This window comes from Acomys russatus, chromosome 10, assembly GCF_903995435.1.
Source record: "Acomys russatus chromosome 10, mAcoRus1.1, whole genome shotgun sequence".
NCBI classification, from domain to species: Eukaryota; Metazoa; Chordata; class Mammalia; order Rodentia; family Muridae; genus Acomys; species Acomys russatus.
The window spans coordinates 47,426,249-47,448,593 of NC_067146.1; the positions used below are offsets into that span (position 1 = coordinate 47,426,249).

Below are 22,345 nucleotides of genomic sequence, written 5' to 3' on the forward strand. Positions count from 1 at the left end.
AGAATTATATAAATGTTACATTCTTAGTGTTTTGGCTATTTGTATTTGACAGCCTTGAGGAAAACAACTTTCCTATCTTGGTGCATTTAAAATTCCTAATGTAAATCAATATATATCATATCTCGTCATTATCAACTTAAAACATCTATCTAGACCTAAAAACATCTTAACCCCTATATGAAAAGAGTTCCCTTACAAGCGGCCCAGGGTTTTGTCACTGAAAGATGAATGTGGTGTGGTACTTACTTCCTACAACCAAACTTCCCCTCAGCCATCATAGTTACATGCTTCCAAACTACTGCCTTCCGCTCGCCCTGCTGGCTTCAGGATTCCATGGTCCACTGTGATCTTTGTCTTCCTGCTCTGAAGCATGGCAGCCCCTGATGCTATCCATGGAACAGGTAGACCACCAGTTCACAGGTGGTCGTCATAATGGCTGTTTGGAATCTGTCTCACCAGATGAGTTGTTGGACCAAAGTAAAGGGACCTTAAACCTTCTTCTTGAACAGTCAAAGACAGTGTCTGAAAAAAAGGCCTGTATTTTGTTCCTTCGCCATGTAGCCTTGTTCTTACGACTTCAGGTGGAAATGCTATGGTTGTGGCACAGGTTTTGGAGGTGGCAGCAGCTAGCAGTATTCTCACAAAATCTGTTGCTTCTTTCACAGACTCTTCATCACTTTCTATCATAGATTCAGTTTTACATTCCAGTAGTTTTGCTTTATATTTTCATAAATAACCAAGTGGATAACTCTCTCTGATATGCTGGCATATGAAGCAGAGATGCTCCTATAAAATCCTCCCAGTCCATCTGTCTGATATGCTTTACGAACACATTCAAAAGCACCCATTTGCTTTTCCTCACGATTTCATGCATCAAGCTGAGACGGAGTCTGTATAAACCAAATGGGGCTTACTGTAGTGAGTGCAGTAAAACACACATTGGAGATGAAATCATGTGTGTTTGAGTAGAATCAGGATCAAAACCACCATTCAAGTTTTCCTTGCAGTTAGAATAAGCAGCAAAGTATATTGCTCTAGAGGGGGCCACCCCTACCAAAGTGGGGTCTAACCCTCAAAACAACTGACCCTCTTTTTCCATTCCTTTCTTGGTTGGCACTGGCTCCAGGGATGGTGGTTCAACTGAAGTCAGAGATATTGAGTGTCACAGGAGACTACTGAAACCGTATTTTGACAACTTGCAGCTGACACATCAGAATAGCGTTCACGGTACCACCACATCCTCCAGCAAACAGATGCACCACCGTGTCCCTGTGCTCATTTTCTCTTCTGCATGTCCTCCAGGCACAGAGGCAGCACACGGACTCAGCAGGCCAATGCCAGCATAAGGGCCAAGACAGGCACTCATGGGAGCGGGCTGAGCTGTGGCTGCCTGTGGAAGGCCACCAACGAACCCACCCCTCAGTGTTCCTGCTCTGGAGATCTCCATCAGACTCTGTTTGTTGCTTTGGTTTTTTTTAGTTTTTGTCTTTTGAGACAGGGTTTCTAATCTTGGCTGTCCTGGACTCACTTGTAGACCAAGCTGGCCTTGAGCTCACAGCGATCTGACTGCCTATTCCTTCCTGTGCACTGAATTTAAAGTCTTGCACAGCCATGCCTGGCACACACACACAACTTGTAAATCTTACCAATAACCAAAAAGATAAACTTAAGTAATAGACTTAAAACAATTAAGAAAACTTATATTTTCTTGTCACATAATGTATCTTCATTACAGTCTCCCCTCTGCCTACTCCAATCCCCCTACACCACGCCCCCACTGAACCCATCACTTTCTGTCTTTCATTAGAAACAAGCAAGGCATTATGGGATAATGATAAAACAAAATATAATAAGATAAAACAAAAATTAACATATTGGAATTGGCCAAAACAAATAAACAGAAAGAAAAGAGAATCAAAGAAGGCATAAGAAATAGAGATCTATTTATTGGTATACTCAAGAATCCCATAAAAACACTAAACTGGAAACCATATTGTAGATACAAAGAACCTGTAGAGTAAAAAAAGAAAATATATAAATAAAATAAAAATAATAAAAAATTTAAAAGATAATAAAGGAAAAGTATGGACATAACAGACATTATGAGATCAGAATCCTCCGAAGATGCAAATCAGTTCATTTTCTGTAGACCACTTACTGAGGGGAACTCAACCTACTTTTAGGAATAGTTTATTTCCCCCAGTGAAACCACCTAGAAGGAAACTAAGCCTTCATTTGCAAGTGGTTATCAGTTGATGATAGCCTCTGTTCTAGAAATGGGAGCCTGCGTCTATATCTCCCTTCAGCTCTGCGACCCATCCCATCCAGCACAGACCCATACAGTCTCTGCACATTCTGCCTTGGTCTCTGTACCTTGATCATGGTTATTTAGAGGGCCTTGATTTTTTAATGTCCTCTATCTTTTCTTGACTTTTTTTTTTTTTTTTTTTTTTTTGTTCAGCAAATGAAGACTTCAGGACCAGGGTTGGATTACATCTAATTGTGTTGTTGGCCAAAGTGACCCCATGAGAAACCCCAACTTAAGATGTTGCCAAAACTATAGGTTGCTCTCTACAAAGAGACAGCAAGGTCCAATTGTGGAAGATGATACCTACACAACTTATTGAACATGGAGAAGTGAAGCTGGTATCAATATATAGCCTTCACCTCTATGTGCTAATGTCTTTGTATGGGAAGGTATACTGTACACTATCAAAGAATAAATGTAAACACCAACTCATCCAAAATCTCTTTGGAATACAACATTGTAATGCTTGCAAGATATGTTAGTGCAATGGTGGCATATTGTCTATGGTAGCAACCAACCAATATCTGGTTAGAGTTAAGACTGATTCCATAAGATAGAACTCATATGCAATATTGCTTGGGTGACCAATAATCTAAGACTGGATAGGCCACAGACCTGCAGAAAACCAAAGACTATTCTAAACAAAATTAGATTTTTTTCAAAAGCAGCAATAAAATTACTCCTAATGACACCCTGTTAGAGTAATGGATTAGGGCCTTGTTCAGCCATCATCAGAGAAGCTTCTTCCTTCTCCTGTAGCAGATGGGAATAAATACAAAGACTCACAATCATATATTATTCAGAGAGACCATGGAACACACAGCCCTAAATAGGTTATCTCTATCAAATTCCTCCTTTCAGGACTCAGAGAACCCTGCAGAAAAATCATACCAGTTTTATACAAAAAAGCTCTATGCAGCCAGGTATGGTGGCACACGCCCATAGTACCACACTTGGGAGATTGAGGCAGGGAGATTTAAGTCATCCTGGTTTACAAAGTGAGCTCCAGGATATCCAGGGATACTGCACAGAGAAACCCTGTCTTGAAAAACAAAAACAAAGCAAAAAAAAAAAAAAAAAAAAAAAATTAGAGTGCACAAAATCTCTAAATATATTATTTCATAACTGCCATGAGTAGTAAGAAAAATGTTTTTAGAGATGTTAATTATCTTTAAAAGACTTGTCCAATTCTATGTCCTATTCAATATACTGCTATCATTTTATTTATCATTTTGTTATTCTATTTTTCTTATATTCTTAAGGAGATCCAAGATGGTGACACCCAGCATGCACAGTTCCTGGGTAACAGGACCTCAGTGACTTTGGAGCAAGACGGAGGTCCTGTTGTGGACTCCAAAATGCCAGCTTCTGTGTTTCCTAGGTGAGAGGAGAGCCCATGGGTGCTGGGAATGAGTGATTCTAGCCTCTGGCTACTCAGCCATTCCCAGCTTTCCATGGAAAGCTCCTGGGCTCCATGGATGCTCCGTTCCAGCCTCTGGCCACCTGAACTTGGGATCTAGGGAAATGGTCCGAGCCTCCATTCCACAGCTCTACCCCTATCCTTAAGGAGACCTGCCAGACAGCAGAGGCATACAAAATCTCACTCCAAGATGGTGGTGCCCTGTGCATTGTGTTTGGACAGCTGGAACCCAGTGACTGCAGAGCTAGCAAGTGAGCAAGCAGTGGGGCTGCTGACTCCAGGAATTTCCCTGGCAAGAGGAAGCCTTCTGGGTTCCAGAGAAGACCTTCTGGTCCTTAGGATCATATAGGCTAAGCACCCCCACTCCAATCCCCTGCCTGGGGATTAGTAGGATTAACATAGTAAAAATGGCCATCTTACAAAAAGCACTCTACAGATTCAATGCAATTCTGATTGAAATACCAACACAATTCTTTAAAGATATTAAAAGAATAATCCTCAACTTTATATGGAAAAACGAAAACCCAGAATAGCTAAAAACAAAACTTTTCAATAAAAGAACTTCTGAAGGTATCTCCATCTCTGATTTCAAACTGCACTGTGGAGCAACAGTAATAAAAACCGAATGGTCCTGGCATAGAATCAGATTTGGAGACCAATGAGATTGAATTGAAGACCCAGAAATAAACCCATATACCTATAGACACTTGATTTTTACAAATAAGCTAAAATCATAAAATGAGAAAAAGAGAACATCTTCAACAAATGGTGCTGGTATAACTGGATGTCTAAATGTATAAAAATGCAAAAGATGTGTATTTATCACCTCACACAAAACTCACGTCTAAGTGGATTAAAGAACTCAACATAAAACCAGACAACATCTATTAGAGATAAGTGGGAAAGAACCTTGAATTCATAGGCACAGGAGACAACTTCCTGAATAGAACACCAACAACTCATTCGCCAGGATCAATACTTAATAAATCGGACCTCATAAAATTGAAAGCTTCTGTAAGGCAAAGAGCCACCGTCAATAGAATCAAACGACAGCCTACAGATTTGGAAAAGATTTTCACCCACCCTATATCTGATAGATGGTAATAACCAAGATATATAAAGAACTCAAGAAATTAAATATCAACAAACCAAATAATCTAATTGGAAGATGGAGTTCAAAGATAAACTGAGAATTCTCAACAGAGGAATCTCTCATGACTGAGAAGCACTTAAAGACATGCTCAACATACTTAGTCATCAGGAAAATGAAAATTAACACCACCACTCTGAGATTCTACCTTATATACTTCAGAATGTCTAAGAGCAAAAACTCAAGTGAGGATGTAGAAAAAGGGGAACACTCCTCTCTTACTGGTGTGAATGCAAACTTGTACAACCACTTTGGAAATAAATCTGGTGCTTTCTCAGTAAACTGGAAATAGTACTACCTCATGACTCAACTATACCACTTCTGGGCATATACCCAAAAGATACTCCACCATACAGCAAGGACATTTGCTCAATTATGTTCATAGAAGCTTTATTCATAATAGCCAGAAACTGGAAGCAACCTAAGAATGGATAAAGAAAATAGGGTACATTTATACAATGGAATACTACTCAACTATTAAAACTATGTAATCATGAAATTTGTAAGCAAATGGATGGAACTAGAAAGGATCAATCTGAGTGAGATAACCCAGACCCAGAGAGACATACATGGTATGTACTCATTTATAAGTAGATATAGATATATGCCATATATTAATAGATAACCATACTACAATACACGGACACAAGGAAGCTAAGTAACTAGGGGGGATCAAGGGAGATCCTCCTAGAATCTCACTCAGATCTGAAATACAATACACATTGGAAGTGGATGAAGAGTTGGAAGTGAGTAGGAGAGGATATGTGGAGAAAAACGAGGGATGATGAGAAGTGCTAGAGGTGAGAGGGATTGGAAAGAAAAGGGAAAAAAAGAGCAGGGCATTTCTGAGACAATCGGGAGATGAGATAGGATAGGCTCCAAGAAAGATATGAGCCTACAGACTGGGAAAAGATCTTCACCAACCCTACATCTGACAAAGGTTTAATATCAACAATATATAAAGAACTGAACAAATTAAAGACCACCAAACCAAATAACCCAATTGAAAAATGGGGATCAGAACTAAACAGAGAATTCTCAACAGAGGAATATCAAATGGCTGAGAAATACTTAAAGAAATGCTCAATGTCTTTAGTCATCAGAGAAACGCAAATCAAAACAACTCTGAGATTCCATCTTACACCCATCAGAGAGGCTAAGATCAAAAATTCAAGTGACACCACATGCTGGTGAGGATGTAGAGAAAGAGGAACACTCCTTCATTGCTGGTGGGAATGCAAACTAGTACAACACTTTGGAAATCTATCTGGCACTATCAAACTGGGAAAAAGGCTTCCTCAAGACCCAACTATTCCACTCCCTAGAATATACACAGAAGCTGCTCCAGCACACAACAAGAACATATGCTCAACCATGTTCATAGCAGCCTTGTTCGTAATAGCCAGAACATGGAAACAGCCTAAGTGTCCCTCAGTAGAAGAATAGATAAAGAAATTGTGGTACATTTACAGTATGAAATACTCAGCTATTAAAAGCAAGGAATTCCTGAAATTTGTGGACAAATGGATTGAACTAGAATGATCATAATGAGCGAGTTACCCCAGAGGCAGAAAGAGTCAAATGGTGAATGCTCATATCAGGACACTAGCCCAAGGGGCATGTCCCATGAAAGTCTTCACTTATGAAAGTGGGGTAGAGGAAAGAACATCCTAATGGGACTTTCAGTGAGAGAAGTATGGGAGAATGGGGAATTAGAAGGATCCAGAGGATCCTAGAAATGTACAAGAAGAACAGTATGATGGGTGGATTTGGGCCCAGGGGTTCTGCTCAAACTATGGCACCAGTCAAGGACAATAGGTGCAATAAACTTCAAACCCCAAACCAGATCTAACCAATGGACAAGGCATTCTCCACAGTTGAGTGGGGAGTGGAGAGTGGGGACTGACTTTCATGTGGGGCACCATATTTTACCACATCCCCTTGATGGGGAGACATGGTGGCACTCAGAGGAAGAATAGCAGGCTGCCAAGAAGAGATTTGATACCCTATGAGCATACAAGTCACAGTCATAGGGGAGGGGAGTAGGGGGTAAGTGGGAGGGAAGGAGGAATGGGAGGATACAAGGGATGGGATATCAACTGACACATAATATGAATGAATTAATACAAAAAATAATAAAAAAGAAAAAAGTAAAAAGAGTATTTTAAGCACTATGTATAACATAGAGTGAAGTTGGAATCATAGTCAGCCTCCTGATTGAGCAGATGAGATTGTAAGGCAGATAAAAATTGTTCACTATGATAAGACAAGGATGTCTCCATGTGAGAGTTACTATGACAATGATGGTTGATCCCAGTAAAGTCTTAACTGAGAAGAACACAGTCTGATGTTGCTTTGTATTTGTCATTACAAATATATTTACATAGTCCATACTTATGTAGATTCTCATTTAAACCATATTAAACACTTGTCCTATAAAACAAAACAAAACAAAACAAAAGTACTTAGAATCTTAGTTTTTCTGATAAAGATTCCCCATCTTACAGTTTCTTAAGGTGTGACATTTCCCCCAATAAATAAAATACAACTTCTATTCTTGTGAAGCAAGAACCAGAAACCAACTAATCGTGTGCTTTTCCTAAAAACAAGAGGATTACCCACTTAATAAATCTTATTCTGTCTGGACTAAGAAACTGTGGTATATTTACACAATGGAATACTACTCAGCTATTAAAAATGAGGAATTCCAGAAATTTGTGGACAAATGGATTGATCTAGAAATTATCATAATGAGTGAGTTCACCCAGAAGCAAAAAGAGACAAACGGTATATACTCACTTATATCAAAACACTAGTCCAAGGGGTATGTACCATGAAAATCTTTACTTACCAAGAAAGTGGGTCAGAGGAGAGGATATCCGATTGAGACTTTAGGCAAGAGTAGCATGGAAGAAAGAGGAAATAGTAGGACCCACAGGGTCCTGGAAACCTACAAGAAGAACTTTATGACAGGCAGATCTGGGTCCTGGGGTCCTCCTCAAACTAAGGCACCAGCCAAGGAGAATATAGGCAGTAAGCTTCGAACCCCTACCAAGACCTAGCCGACGAACATGATATTCTCCACCGTTGAGTGGAGAGTGAGATCTGACTCTCACACGAACTCTGGTGCCCCTTTTCTAACCATGTCCCCTAGATGGGGAGACCTGGTGGCACTCAGAGGAAGGATAGCTAGTTACCAAAAAGAGACTTGATATTCTGAGAGCATATATAGGGGGAGGAGGTCTCCCTCAGTCACAGACATAGGGGAGGGAAGAAGGGGAGAAATGGGAGGGAGGGAAGAATGGGAGGAAACAGGGGAAGGGCTAACAATCGAGATGTAATATGAATAAATTAATAAAAAAATCTTATTCTGTCATAACATTTTCATTAAAATTATTACAAATATATTTATACTACATGTAATATCTATAAGTAATATTCTTATTTTGTATCACTAAAGGCCTGTTGACTGTGAAATATTATCTTTGTTTTTAATTATAAAAAATATTTTGCTGAGAAATTTTTAAGTGTATATCTACAAAGTGTAATTATGATGAAGAATGGTATTTGGATATTGTATAGAAAATAGCTAAGCATTTAAATGAGTGCTGTTACATTACTCTAAAAACATTAATAAAACTCATTCCTAAACATTTAAATGAGTGCTGTTATATTACTCTAAAATATACTGATGAAATTCATTCCTATAGCAACCAACACATAAAATTAATTTTGAATGGACCTGGCTACTATACTGTCATTTTAAAAATGTAACTCCCATAGTCTTTTTTTCACTTTCTGTTTCCATAATTCTGATTTTAAAAACAATGCACATGACTCCTAAATTAGAATGTGGTTGCTGTTTATGTATTCCAGAACATATTATGTAAACTGAAAGTATTTAGTTATGAGATTTAGGGTTTTGTGCTCAGATAAAAAGTACTTGAAACAATAATTACGAAAATATAAATATTTATGAAATAATGTTAGAAGGTCATATTTTTGTGATCGATTTATTTAAGTAATTGCTTTCAGTTGGGCATTATTAGTACACTTTTTTTTGATACTTAGGAAATAAGAACACTGGGGCTATAGAGATGTTTTTCCTAGAGATTAAGAAGACTTATTGACATTGTAGATGGACTGAGTTTAGCTCATAGCACCTACATTGGGCAGCTGACAAGCACCTGTCATTCCAACTCCATGAAACCATATTGACATGTTCACAAGCACAACCACACATGCACAAATATTCAGGGACAGATACACACAAACAACAAAAGCAATTTTTAAAAGAAATTAAAAGTACTAAATGACTTTGGAAAGCATTGATATCAAAAAACAGCCTTGTGGCTACTGTTATCTATTATTTAAAAAAAAGAGTTTTAATCTCTCATTAATTATACTGCATCTAGAGCTAATAATTTTCATATTAAGAAGGATAAGTTAAGCTGGGTAGGGTGGTACATGCCTGTTATCCTAGAATGCAGGAAGTGTAGGCAAGAAGAGTTATTGGAAAAACTGGAAGTCAGCATAGAATACATGACAAGACATTGTCTCAAACATCCCAAATAAATACATATTAAATTTTAGGAAGTATGGCTTTTATATTGAGACATATGCCTATATTTCCACTTACGCCAATTGAATTTATGTTCCATCTTCGTTTCTTTTCTGCTTGCTGTGATAAGATTACTTGACTAAAGCAATATAAGGAGAAAATTGTCTCCCAATTCTGTTACCAACCATCACTGCAGGCAGGACTGGTTACACCCAGTGGTAGTTAAGAGCAGTGTTCTAAAATGAGATGCACTACATAGCTGACACTAGTAAACTCTGTGGGACACTAAACAAATCCCAAAGTAATGATTAAGAGAAGAGATTTGTAGGGTTAGGAAAACTGGCAAGGGTGGAGGACAATAGAAGAGATTTGAGGAGTGGTCAGAACACACAGTGTACAGACGGAGGCTTGTGAAAAAACAGAATTTTCTAATAAAAATAATTCCAGGGAAGTAGATTAAATATTTCTGCTCATAGGCATGGGTGGCTTGAATGTCAAGCAGGTTTTATCTTTTACACTAGATGAGCACACTGGAACCCGGGCGAGGAGACAATTGTATAAGCAAAGAGACCAGAGAGAGGCTGAGGGTGTAGCAGAGGCTGGGACAGGTAGAGCTCATTTGTCAAAAGATAATTAGCCACACAATTTGGCCTTAGTTAATTCATGAACTGTCTGTCTTAGCTGTATTTAAATAAAGTTAAAGTGTAATTGTGACGAAAATAAAAAGAACAGAGAATTAATGCATGGATGTTAGTTCCTAGCCTACTAGCTTGCTTCTTTTAATATTTCCAAGATTTTTACGGTTCCAAATGGTTATAAATTAGGATGAGGTATGAATATTTCCTTATTTTCATTTTTTATTTATTATAATTTATTTAACTTACATCCCAATTGCGATCCTCTGGCTCATATCTTCCTGTTCCAACCCTCCCTCTCTATCCTACCCTATTCCCTCCCCTAGAACTCTGAAAGCGAGCAGAGCTCCTCCTCCACTATCTGACCACAGCCTGTGAGGCATTTTCAGGATAGCCTGCATCCCCTTCCTCTGTGTACACAGGGCCTCCCCCAAAAGAGGAAGTGATCAAATTGCACACACCAGAGTTCATGTCAGAGGCAGTCCCCGACTCCCCCTGCCCACAGCCATAGAGAATGAACATCCCATTGGCTATAACTGAACATGGGGTTTAGGTTCTCTGTAGGCACTGCCTTTGGTTGGTGCATCAGGCTGTACAAGCTGCCTTGGGTCCAGATCTTCAAGTCTTGATGGTCTCCTTGTGAAGGTCCTGACCCCTCTGGATACTTCTATTCCCCAACTTTTCCACAGGATTCAGTGAACTGCCCATAGTTCAGCTGAGAGTCCAAGCATCTTTCCAGAACCCCCAGTAGGTGGAATCTCATAGAAGACATCTATGTTGGGCTAATATCCACTTAGAAGTGTGTATATACCATTCGTATCTTTCTGGGTTTGGATGACCTCACTCAGGATGATGTATTTAAATTTCAAGAATTTTTTATTTTTAATAACTGGCAGTATTCCACTGTGTAAATGTACCACAGTTTCTTTATCCATTCTTCAGATGAGGGACATCTAGTTTTTTTCCAGGTTCGGGCTATTATGAATAAAGCTGCTATGAACATAGTTGAGAAAATGTACTTTTTGTATGGTGGAGCATCTTTCAGATATATGCCAAGGAGTGTGGTAATAGCTGGATCTTGATGTAGAATTATTCCCTATTTTTTGAGAAAGTGCCAGATTGATTTCCAAAGTGGTTGTTACAAGTTTGCCCTCCCATAAGCAATGGAGAAGTGTTCTTCTTTCTCCATATCCTCGTTGACATGTGCTATCACTGAAGTTTTTGATGTTAGTCATTCTGATAGGTGTAAGGTGGAATCTCAGAATCATTTTAATTTGCATTTCCATGATGACTAAGTACTTTGAGCATTTATTTAAGTGTTTCTAAGCCATTCAGTGTTCCTCTGTTGAGAATTCTCTGTTTAGCTCCATACCCCATTTTTTAATTGGGTTATTTGGTTTGGTAACCGCTTTTCTGCACGGAAACCATCTGACCCTGAGCTTTTTTAAATTAGGATTATATAATTTGTTTACTTCACTTTGATTCAACTTTGGTACGTGGGACCTATTAAGAAAATTGTCCATTTCATTTAGATTTTCAAATTTTGTAGTGTATATGATTTTGAAGTAAGACCTAGTGAGTCTTTGGATTTTCTCTGTGTCTGTTGTCTCTTTTGATTTCTGACATTGTAGATTTGGATAGTGTCTTTCTGCCTTTTAGCTAGTTTGGCTAAGGATTTGTCTATCTTGTTGATTACCACAAACAACCAGCTCATGGTTTCGTTGATTCTTTGAATTGTTCTGTTTGTATCTATTATTTAATTTCAGCCCTGAGTTTGATTATTTACAGCTGTCTAGTTCTCTTTGGTATGTCTGCTTCTTTTTTTCCCCCTATAGCTTCTATGTGTGCCATTAAGTTGCTTGAATGAGATGTTTCCAATCTCTTTGTGAAATCACTTAGTGCTTTGAACTTTGTTCTTAGCACTGCTTTCATTGTATCCCATAAATTGGAGTATGTTGTACCTTCATTCTCATTAAATTTTAGGAAGTCCCTAATTTCTTTATTTCTTCCCTGACCCAGTTGTCACTGAGTAGAGAGTTGTTCAGTTTCCATGTTGTGTGTAGGCTTTATTTATTTCTGTTTTCCTTGAGGTCCAGCTTTAGTCCATGGTGGTCTGAGGATAAAAAGTATTATTTCAAGCTTCTTGTATCTCTTGAGTCTTGCTTTGTGACCTACTGCATGGTTAGTTTTGGAGCAGGTTCCTTGAGGTGCTGAGAAGAAGGTATATTCTTTTGTGTTTGGGTGAAAAGTTCTGTAGATATCTGTTAGGTGCATGTGATTCATGACATCAGTTAGTGGCATTATTTCTTGGTTTAGCTTCTGTTTCGTTGACCTATCCTTTAGGGAAAAGGGGGTGTTCAAGTCTCCCACTATTAATGTGTGGAGATTGACATGTGATTTAAGTACTCTAACAGTCTCATGAATTTCCATGTAGAAACTTCCTTGGGCCTAGAAGATAATTACTGTTTTGCCTTCAACATTTAGCAAGTGAATTAAAATTATTGGTTAAGAATAAAAGATTATGGGTAGATAAAATACTTTGTTCTAAAATCACTATAATCTGATGACTCCTGGTGTGGCTTCTGCTCCATCACTCTGTTATTATAGCTACTTGCTCAGCACCACCTTCTTTATCTCTTCTCTTCTTTATATTTATCTTTTCTCTTCTCCTTCCTCCGCTCCTTCTGCTCTGCTGCGTTCTCTGAGGTATGGCTATTTCAACTTAGAAGAAAAAAATCCTACAAAGTCATAATAATAAAAACTTGAATTGCAAAAAATGATATAAAATTATTAACACTATATTGAATAAAATACTTAAAATGTATGCAACCTATGAAAAATTATTTTACCACAAGGAGGGTGAGGGAGCTGACTGGATCATGGGTAGGAATATGTTGATATAGTTTTATTTTAAAATACATTGTAAAATTAGAAAGAAACAAGCAATGTCTAAACATTTTAAGAAAATTAAAAACTACCAATGAAAATGTTCATGAAAAGACAATTTGAATAATTGTCAAACAAATAGAAAGAGAAATCCATAGAAATGCTATAAGCTATTACATCTTATTTTTACAGGGAGGATACTAGAAACTTTAGAAAATGTTACCTCAAGCCCTGGGAATAGAAAAATAAATTGTTACAACCTTTCAAGAATATAAACATCTATTAAAATTAAATATGTACTGATCTTTTGAGCATAAAATCTTGACAGAAGGCTATAAGCAATGGGATTTTATTGCCTGAAGAAGGGCAAAGAAAACCAATGTTCCCATGCTTGCAACATTATTCACAGTTATGTAAATATGCACAGGTATTAAAGGGATGCTGGAAAGGACATTTGCCAGAATATTGAAAGGGATTATCATATTCCATGCCATTTAAATTTTATAATTAACTTATAATCAGTTAATAGAAACACCAGCTATTTTCTTAGACTACAAATAAATAAGTTCAGCCAGGTGCAGTGGCACATGCCTTTAATTTCTTGGGGAGACAGAGGCAGATGGACCTCTGTATACATAGTGTGTATATATCACTGTATACATATCACTGTATACATAGTGAGTCTTGGGCAGCCAAGGCTACACAGAAAAACCCTGTCTCAAAAAAAGTCCCAAAGAAACAAATTAATAAATAAAATAATAAGAAAATAAAGAACAACAGCAACCCAAATCATTAAGTTCATTGCTCACACTTTTAGTAACTTATATATAATAAACACTACACACAAATGACTGGAACCTTCCCTTATTATTGAGGGATGGATTTAACTTTACAGAGTCCTAAAGTGAAGCAGAACTCTAGGATCAAACAGGATGACCTTTATCTTAGAATATCAGATTTGAGTCCTCTAGCTCGAAAAATGAAACTACACTTTAACTTAAATCTGCAGAAAAGATCAAAAGCTCTGATTTCTAATGATGTTTTTAACCATTATCTTCAAGTCATTTTCACGGTCTTTTAACGTGTCTCACTCAGGTTCACTCCTCAAAGTTAACCAAGCTGGTACAGTTCAATCCAGTTAGCATACTGGTGCTCAGTGAGCAAGTATGTATGCCAAGGAATAGCAAACTTTGATGGCTTGCTGCATTTGTCAGTGTTAGCCTCTGGTTTTTGTGTGTTGAAACTTGTATATGAGGTAGGAGAGAAACGAGCTATCACTGATGAGCTTTGCTGCATCCACAAATGTTTCATTAAGTTCTGCTAAGTGCTCAGATGTCCTCATCACTCATCCTGTGTGTTTACAGCAGCCCAAGTAATCATACTCAGTATTAATTTACAGAGAGCCATTTTTCAAAACCCCTTTGCTTGACTCTTTATGTCTATACCACGTTTTAATGAGAAAACAGCATTTGTCTTTGTTTTAAAGTGCTTTCTGAATGAAACAAATGCTCTCTTCCATGCTATTAGGAAATTGCTTGTTAATAAGAAAAGCTAAAAAATCATGCATGATTTTTCTCCAAAACATCATATTTATAACTCTTTTAGGTGTTTAAAAACTTTCTGGTATTTTTCAACTGTCTCTATCGAAATATTTCTAAAATGCAAACAAAAAATTTAAATGTGAGCCACAGGCATATGCTGATGATGTCTTTGTCCATTAGTCTTCTGTTACCTATTCCTATCCCAGGTGGATCAGCACAAATACACTCCTACCAGTGAGCACGGGTGGAGATAAAGCCACATGCTGCTGTATCTCCTTCCATACCTCTGTTCCTTGAGGCAAGAAAGAGGAGGAATGAAGTGCGGCTTCAGGGCTGTTATCCTTGACTTGTATTTTCAGCAACAGAAGACCAATTTAGAGATATTCCACTGTTTGAAAGCATGATCAGATGGTATCCACCTAAGGCTGGCCTGATGAGTAATCTTACTTAGAACAAGAACCCCTGGGCCTGGAGAGATGGCTCAGTGGTTAAGAGCGCTGTCTGCTCTTCCACAAGCCCTGCGTTCAATTCCCAGCAACCACGTGTTACATCACAACCATATGTAATTGAATCTGTTTCCCTTTTCTGGTGTGCATGAAAACAGAGCACTCATATACATAAAGTAGATAAATTAATCTTAAAACAAAGACCCTGGCCCAGTCACACTTTGTTGAGGGTTTGCATAGCAAAGGACTGAAGATAAAGCTCATGGTGTGCCACTCTCAGCAGACTAAAGAGCAGCCTCAAGTTAAACAGACAAAGACACAAGTTTCTACTTTCAATGCTAAAAATAAATTCCGGCTTAGCTATGTTATGAAGCAAAGTTGGAGATTTTATTTAAGTATTTTAATAGGAACTTAAGCATGGAGGCTCAAGGAAGAAAGAGCTATTATGAACTAGGAACACCCATTTAAGTAAAGGCAAGCTTTTGAATGTTCAATTTTGTATAAGTAGTGGAAAAAGGAAGATTGATTTATATAATAAGCTGCAATATTCTCATCCACGTTTAAGTTATAATGCTTTATATTAAATTGCAAACTGCTGCCATTTTTATATTTAAGTATATAACCTGCAACTGGTATCTGCACATTGAAGAAGGAGCTGTTCAACTTTTTACTTCCAGATGGTATGCTAGTAATCATTCCATACTGTAGTAAGTCTCTGAGATAACAAATGTATATATATTTATATTATTATTTGGCTCATAGTTTTAGAGACTTCAGTCAATGGTCCATCCAATCACTGTAGGCTCATGGACTATGCATCACAGTGAGAACATGGCAGAGCAAAACCATTCTCCTCCTGGCCAGGAAGAAAAAAATCAAAATCAAATGGGACTAGAGTCCCACCTATAACCTCTTCAAAGACACATCTCCAGTAATCTAAAAACCTACCACTGGGTTCAACCTCTTAAAAGTTTCACCATTTCCACAAGATGTCAAGCTGGGGCCCAAGACTTTAACACATGAGAATAAGGAACATTCCATATCCAACCATAGTGGATGGTTATTAGACAATCGAGTCATCATTATCTATTAAATGAAATATGCTGCTAATGAACATAATGTCAGCTTTCATATATATTAAATATCTGAAAATATTTTGAGTTGTTTCTTCCTCACTCAGCAACTGATGCTCTTCTGTAATATCACTATGTTGGCTCGTTACACTATTTTTGAAATAGGTCTTGGTACCCAAACACAATTGTTCACAATGAAAAAGAAAAGCATAATGAATGACAGTCTAGTGAGACAAAAAGTCTTTGGAATTTATAGTAGAGTTTCCAGTGCCAAAGAAATGTAAAACCTTTCCAGTGATAGTTACCACGTACGCTTCAACAGACAACTGGATATCCATTGGCAATGTCCTTTTTAGCTCATATTTAGGTAGACAAGTTGGTAAGACTTTATGGGTATAGCTTCGGATATTCCTAGGAGATGCAGTTTCGCAACAAACTCATTGTTCTTTTGGTTCTTACATTCCTCACCCCCTTCTTCCACAATAATCCCTGAGCCTATGTGTAGTTGTACTGTAGATATCTCCTGTGGAGCGTCACAACACTGCATTTTGAGTGGGTGTGGCTTTTTGTACTGGTTGACATCTGTTGTACAGAGAAGTTTCCTTGTTGAAAAGTAGAATCGGGGAAGCCTATGAGGTCTCAAACTAAAGGCAGCTGGGGAATTCTGAGAGTGAGGAGGTGGTTTTCCTGGGTAAAAACACACTAATTGGCTATCTAATCCTAAATGGTCAGCCCTGAAAAACACACATACAAGTAACATTATCCAGAGAGTTTATACTTATTTATGTGCGAATGCATATGCATATACAAGTACATACATGTATATAACAACAACTAATGCAAAGAGAGGTTATTAATTTGTAAGAGAGGGAAGCAGGATACATGGGATAACCTGACTCAAAGAGAGGAAAGTATAAAATTATGTAATTATACAACAACCTCAAAATATAAAAGAAATTATTTTGTAAAAAGTCAGACACTTAGCAATTTTTAAAAACATGAGTCCATTAAGTAAAGAATCTCTAAACAGGAATTCCAATATATTATAGTGATTGATCCTTTAGTGAAATACTATGACAAGAGGTTGGCAAGAACTCGAGCCTGTGCCTCTCGTATGTTCAAAGGTGTGCTGATCTTCTACTCATGCTGTTAACAATGCTCCAGGGCATCACTGTTGTGAGAAGAGTATACTATACTTTGCCTTTCATGTGCACTGTTTTTCAGTAGTTTCACTAGCTGTGTAGAAATACAGAATCCTATTTATTCAACTTACGAGTCACTGTGTTTTGAATTCAAATATTATTTTTTCTTTTTTTTCTCTTCTGTTACAATATCGGTTCGGCCTAAGAAGGCTAGATAATGACAAAGAGTCTGAAGGGTACTTTTAAACTGTCAACACTACTCGCTGGGCAGAATCTAACTAAAACAAGTCTACCTGTAAAATAAATAAACTACTCAAAACCTCATAACATACATATACCCCAAGCACTTGCCACTATGATGGTACTAGGCAATTTCTCTCCTCGTGCTTGTCCATGCTCTTCCTTTCCCTCTAACCTTCTCACTTTTTTCTGCCCTCTCCTCAGAAGTCCTGCCTTCCACTTCCTATCCTTCTGCCCAGCTGATTGGCTAAACAGCACTTTATTGACAGTTGTTACATCCACTCAGCATTCCTCCACATCTTCCTATGGAGCTGTGCACATTTTTTCACTTCATGCAGAGCACATGTAAATATATTTAATAGTATAGTACCACGATACATGTATACTATATACAGTGATGACTTATAAATCTAAAGTTTCTTCCTTATTTGTTCCATAAACACATCAGATGTAATTTATTTATATATTCTCCTAGTTTTTCTAAATTCTCTAAATTTAAAATATTGATTCATAGTTTATAAAATATTAATTCATGATTAGACAAGCAGTTGGCATATAGTACATACACTTATGATTTCACTGTCTTTAATTTTTGACCGTTATGCTGATAGTCATTATTAACACAAGCAGGCTTGGTGGCACCCATCTTTAATCCCAGTACTTCTAGAGGCAAAGTTGAGTCTCTGTGAGTTCAAGAGCAGCCCAGACAACAAGGTGAATCCAAGACAGCCAAAGCTGCACAGAGAAACCCTGCCTCAAAAAAAAAAAAAAAAAAAAAACCAAAACAAACAAACAAACAAACAAAACAAAAAACTAAGACCCCATTATTAACATATTGACTAACTTTTTAGGGAATTGATCCCAAAATATAGCTGCTTGAAACAAAAACAATGCATAACAATTATATGCTTATGTCATGATACAACATATGATACGCACACATATGAAATAGGCATTTTATATTATACATTATTCTGTATCTTTCATACTTGAAAAGTAAAATATAAGTACATATTTTTTCACCTTCTTTCCTCTCTCCAGGTCCTTCTAAATCCCCTCCTCAACTCCTTCCATGCCCTCTCCCTACACTCAGACTGATAGCTGCTTCTTCCTCACTTATTAGTGTTACGTGTGTGTGTATGTGCCCATGCATAAATATATAAATACCACTTGCTTAGTCCATTTTGTGTTTTATGTATATATGGTTTTAGGGATCACCAATTTCTATAGGACTTTCAATTAATGGGTGCATTGCTGGAAGAGTCCAACTTTCCTCGTCCCCCCACAGTCAGTATTTGTAGTTCTTTGTTGTAGGGTGTGGCCCTGTAAGAATTTTCCCATTCCATGTTAGCACATCTATTGACATTGCCATCCTTCAGAACTTCTTTATGCAGATATTTTTATGCTTTACCTCAGACTTCCTTGTCTTCTACCTCTTTACAGTCTTTCTGCCTCTTCTCTGCTGCTCCCTGAGTCTCACAGATGCAGGGATTGTGATGTAGATGTATTCACTTGGACTGGGCTCCTGATGATCAATGGCTCTCTGCATTATTTTTAATTGTGGTTGCCTGTAAGTGGCCTTTATTTTCTTAAAGAGAAGCTTCTTTGATGAGCGATGACAGATATACGTTTAACTATCGGTGTAAAGATAAGATTTAGAATGCAGTAAGGACTTATGTTGGTCTAGCAAAGTGGCCGTAGCGGGTTCTCTTCTACGACCCATGACCCCACTAGCCACAAGAATTTGGCTAGGTTTCTAGACTACGCATGGTTTCTCTCCTATTGAAAGGATCTTAAGTCTAGCTAGACAGCTGTTAATTGCTATCAATATGTGGAAGCCAATTATTATGCCTTTAAGGATATTGTGGCATGCTTGTCATTATTGTGCATAGTATAAAAAAATACCTGCATAAACAAGTTGTGGTTCAAAGGTACTTTAGCTAGGTAAGATAACTAATTGCTTCCACCCTTGGCAAATTGCATATTATGTTGTATTACCATAGAACCTAGACCACAGAAAGGAGGCATTCATGTTACATCCAGCTCAATTCATCCAAGCCCTGTGTCTTATGTGTGCATTGTCTTTATAAAGAGAGATTGATTTCAACCTCCAAGAAGCAACCAAGGATGGAGGGTCATAGTCTATTTTGTTTTGAGGGTCACATAAACTGCCTTTACTAATTGTTCTAAAAAAAAAGATTGCTTGTGCTTGGTCCTGGAGTTTTCGTTACTTTATAGTTCTTGTGCAGAATTCTAACAGACTTTTCAATGAAGGGTTAATGATAATAATACTCAAATTATTCCACAAATTAGAAACAGAAAGAATATTTCCTAACTCATTTTATGAGGCCACAATTACCCTGATATCCAATCCCCATAAAAACCCAATGAAGAAGAAAACTAAAAATCATTTTTCCTTATGAATAGAAATGTAAATATTCTCAGTAAGTTCCAGGCAAACAGAATCCAAAAGCAGATCATTAGCCTTCATCCCAGAGATATGAGGGTGATGGTTCAACATATAGAAACCAATAAATGTAATCCACCATATAAACAGAAACCACACAGTCATCTCTGGAGATTCAGGCATGAGTCAATATATGAAAATCAATAAATTTAATCCACCGTTTAAACAAACTGAGAGACAAAACCACATATTCATCTTATTATATGCAGAAAAGACCTTCAATAAAATCCAATACCCATTTTTGATAACTTAGCCATAAAATGACTCCCTACTATACTATATTCTGTTGTTATCACATATCAGTGATTTGCTCAGCCATCATCAAAGAAACTACCTCCTGCAGAAGATGGGAGTAAATACAGAGACCCACAGACAGACATGATGGAGAGAATGAGAGACCTTATGACACTCAACACTAAACGAGATGTTTCCGTCAAATCTCTCCCTTCAGGGCTCAGGGAATCCTGCAGAAGAGGAGACAGAAAGATTGTAAGAACAAGAGAGGATAGGAGGACACTAAATAAACAAGGGCTTCTGAGTCAACAGCCTTGATGTACATAAGAACTCACAGACACTGAGGCAGCATACACGGGACTACCACAGGCCTGTGCTTCATGGGGTCTTGGCACTGAGAGAAGTGGACAGAAACTCCATCCCTAAGCCAGAAACTATATCCAATTGATAACTACATGCATATAAAAATAGTTTTCTCTGGTCTATTCTAGGGGAGGGGAGTAAGGGGAAAATGGGAGGGAGGGATGAATGGGAGGATACAAGGAATGGGCTAACCATTGAGATGTAATTTGAATAAATTAATAAAATATAAAAAAATAGTTTTCTCCAATGGAGTTTCACTGGTGATACAAGACACTCTTAAGGGCAGTCCCTATGCCTAGCAGGAGACAGCCAACACAGGATGAACTCAATGTCATCTGTGGAGTTTATTTGTCTTCTAATGTTTTGTATTTTATATGTATTATAGCTTTTGTTTTATGTTTTTATGGGATTTCTGGCATGAACAAATGCTATGCTTCTTTTCATATTTCTCTTGATTTTACTTTGGCTCTTTTTCTTCTGTTCTTGTTTGCTTGTTTTGCCTATCGAAGTTCATCTGTCTTTTGTTTTATTCTATTTTATTATTATTATTTTCAAGATGTTTGTTTATCTAAGGAGAGATCCAAAGGTTTCTTGTTTGTGCATTCTAATGGGAGCAGAGAGGAGGAGGATCTGAAAAAGTTGATGGAGGAAAAACCATAATAAGAACATACGTTATAAACATTATTCAACAAAAAACAGAGTTTTATGTCTCACAGTTTTTCTGGGAGTGATAGTCTCCATGGACTTGTTGGCTGTTTCTTAATCCTTCTACATGTATGCTGCAACTATTAGCAAGAAATAGTTCATTTTCTCATATTTTGGTATCAAAGAAGATGGATTCGTGCCAGTACATGTATCAGGTTTCATGTGGGCAGAATGTAGCAAAATACCTCATTTTCTAGTCTATTCTTAGAACTGGGCCCTCCCTGATAACATTTCTCCTTCATGATTCTTCATTCTGTTCATTACAATATAATTGCGGCTTATTTTGTGCACAGTGCAATAAGCAGGATATCATAAATTTCTTAAAGTGAAAGTTAATGTATTTATGCAGATATGCCAAAATATTTCTATTTTGTTTCTGACATCTTGACTACTTCCTGGTAGCACTATATTAAAGGATTAACCAAATATTCTTATGTAGCGTCTATCTCATTGGAGATAAGATTTGCATTTTTTCTTGAGTGTCTTGCACATTATTACCTGAATTTTATCTTTTGAAATTGTCTGTTAAATCTCATAGCAATTTTAATTTACAAGCAGGAAAAGTTAAAATCTTATAAAGAGTCTCATGTAGCATTTTATTGTAGCAAGTGTGCAGTCATTTAACTCAATCAGGTATTAACAAATAGATTTGCACAGTGTTTCAGCAATTGCAAAACATGAGTGATGGGAGAAATAAAGCATGCGTGTTTGAGTTCCCAAGGTGAAGGGCTGCATGGCAGGTCCTTGGAATGGCCATTTAGTCAGTAAGGGAAGGTGCCAGATGTTTCATTAGTCCAGCAGGTGTGCCAGGTGTCAGAGGAAGGTTATGGCATTTATTAGATGAGGCTTCCTAACTGTTGCTCTGATGATCCAGAGCAAACCAGCACGTGTTCATAAAATGAAGAAAAAATTGTAGAGTTAGGAAATGTCTTGAGGTTTGAAGTCTCAAGAGATTGTGTAGTAAATACACTTCCTTTATATTTTAGTAGCACAGGCTTCTTCCAGAAGAATCATGAAAAGACAAAGGGTTGTATACAGAAACAATTAAGTAACCAGGAAGGTTTAAGTCAACGTCTGTGCTCATCACTTCTTTCACAATTGATCTCTACTTGGAAAAATGAGAGTGGATAGACATTGCTTATTCCTTTCTTACTCAGTGCATCATTGACTGCAT

The 22,345-nt window shown here is 37.4% G+C and overlaps 1 pseudogene; it reads right to left on the bottom strand.

Moving 5' to 3' along the window:
- Positions 1-386: 386 nt before the first annotated feature.
- LOC127194142 (solute carrier family 25 member 36-like) overlaps positions 387-22,345 on the bottom strand; it is a 54,064-nt pseudogene continuing 32,105 nt past the window's right edge.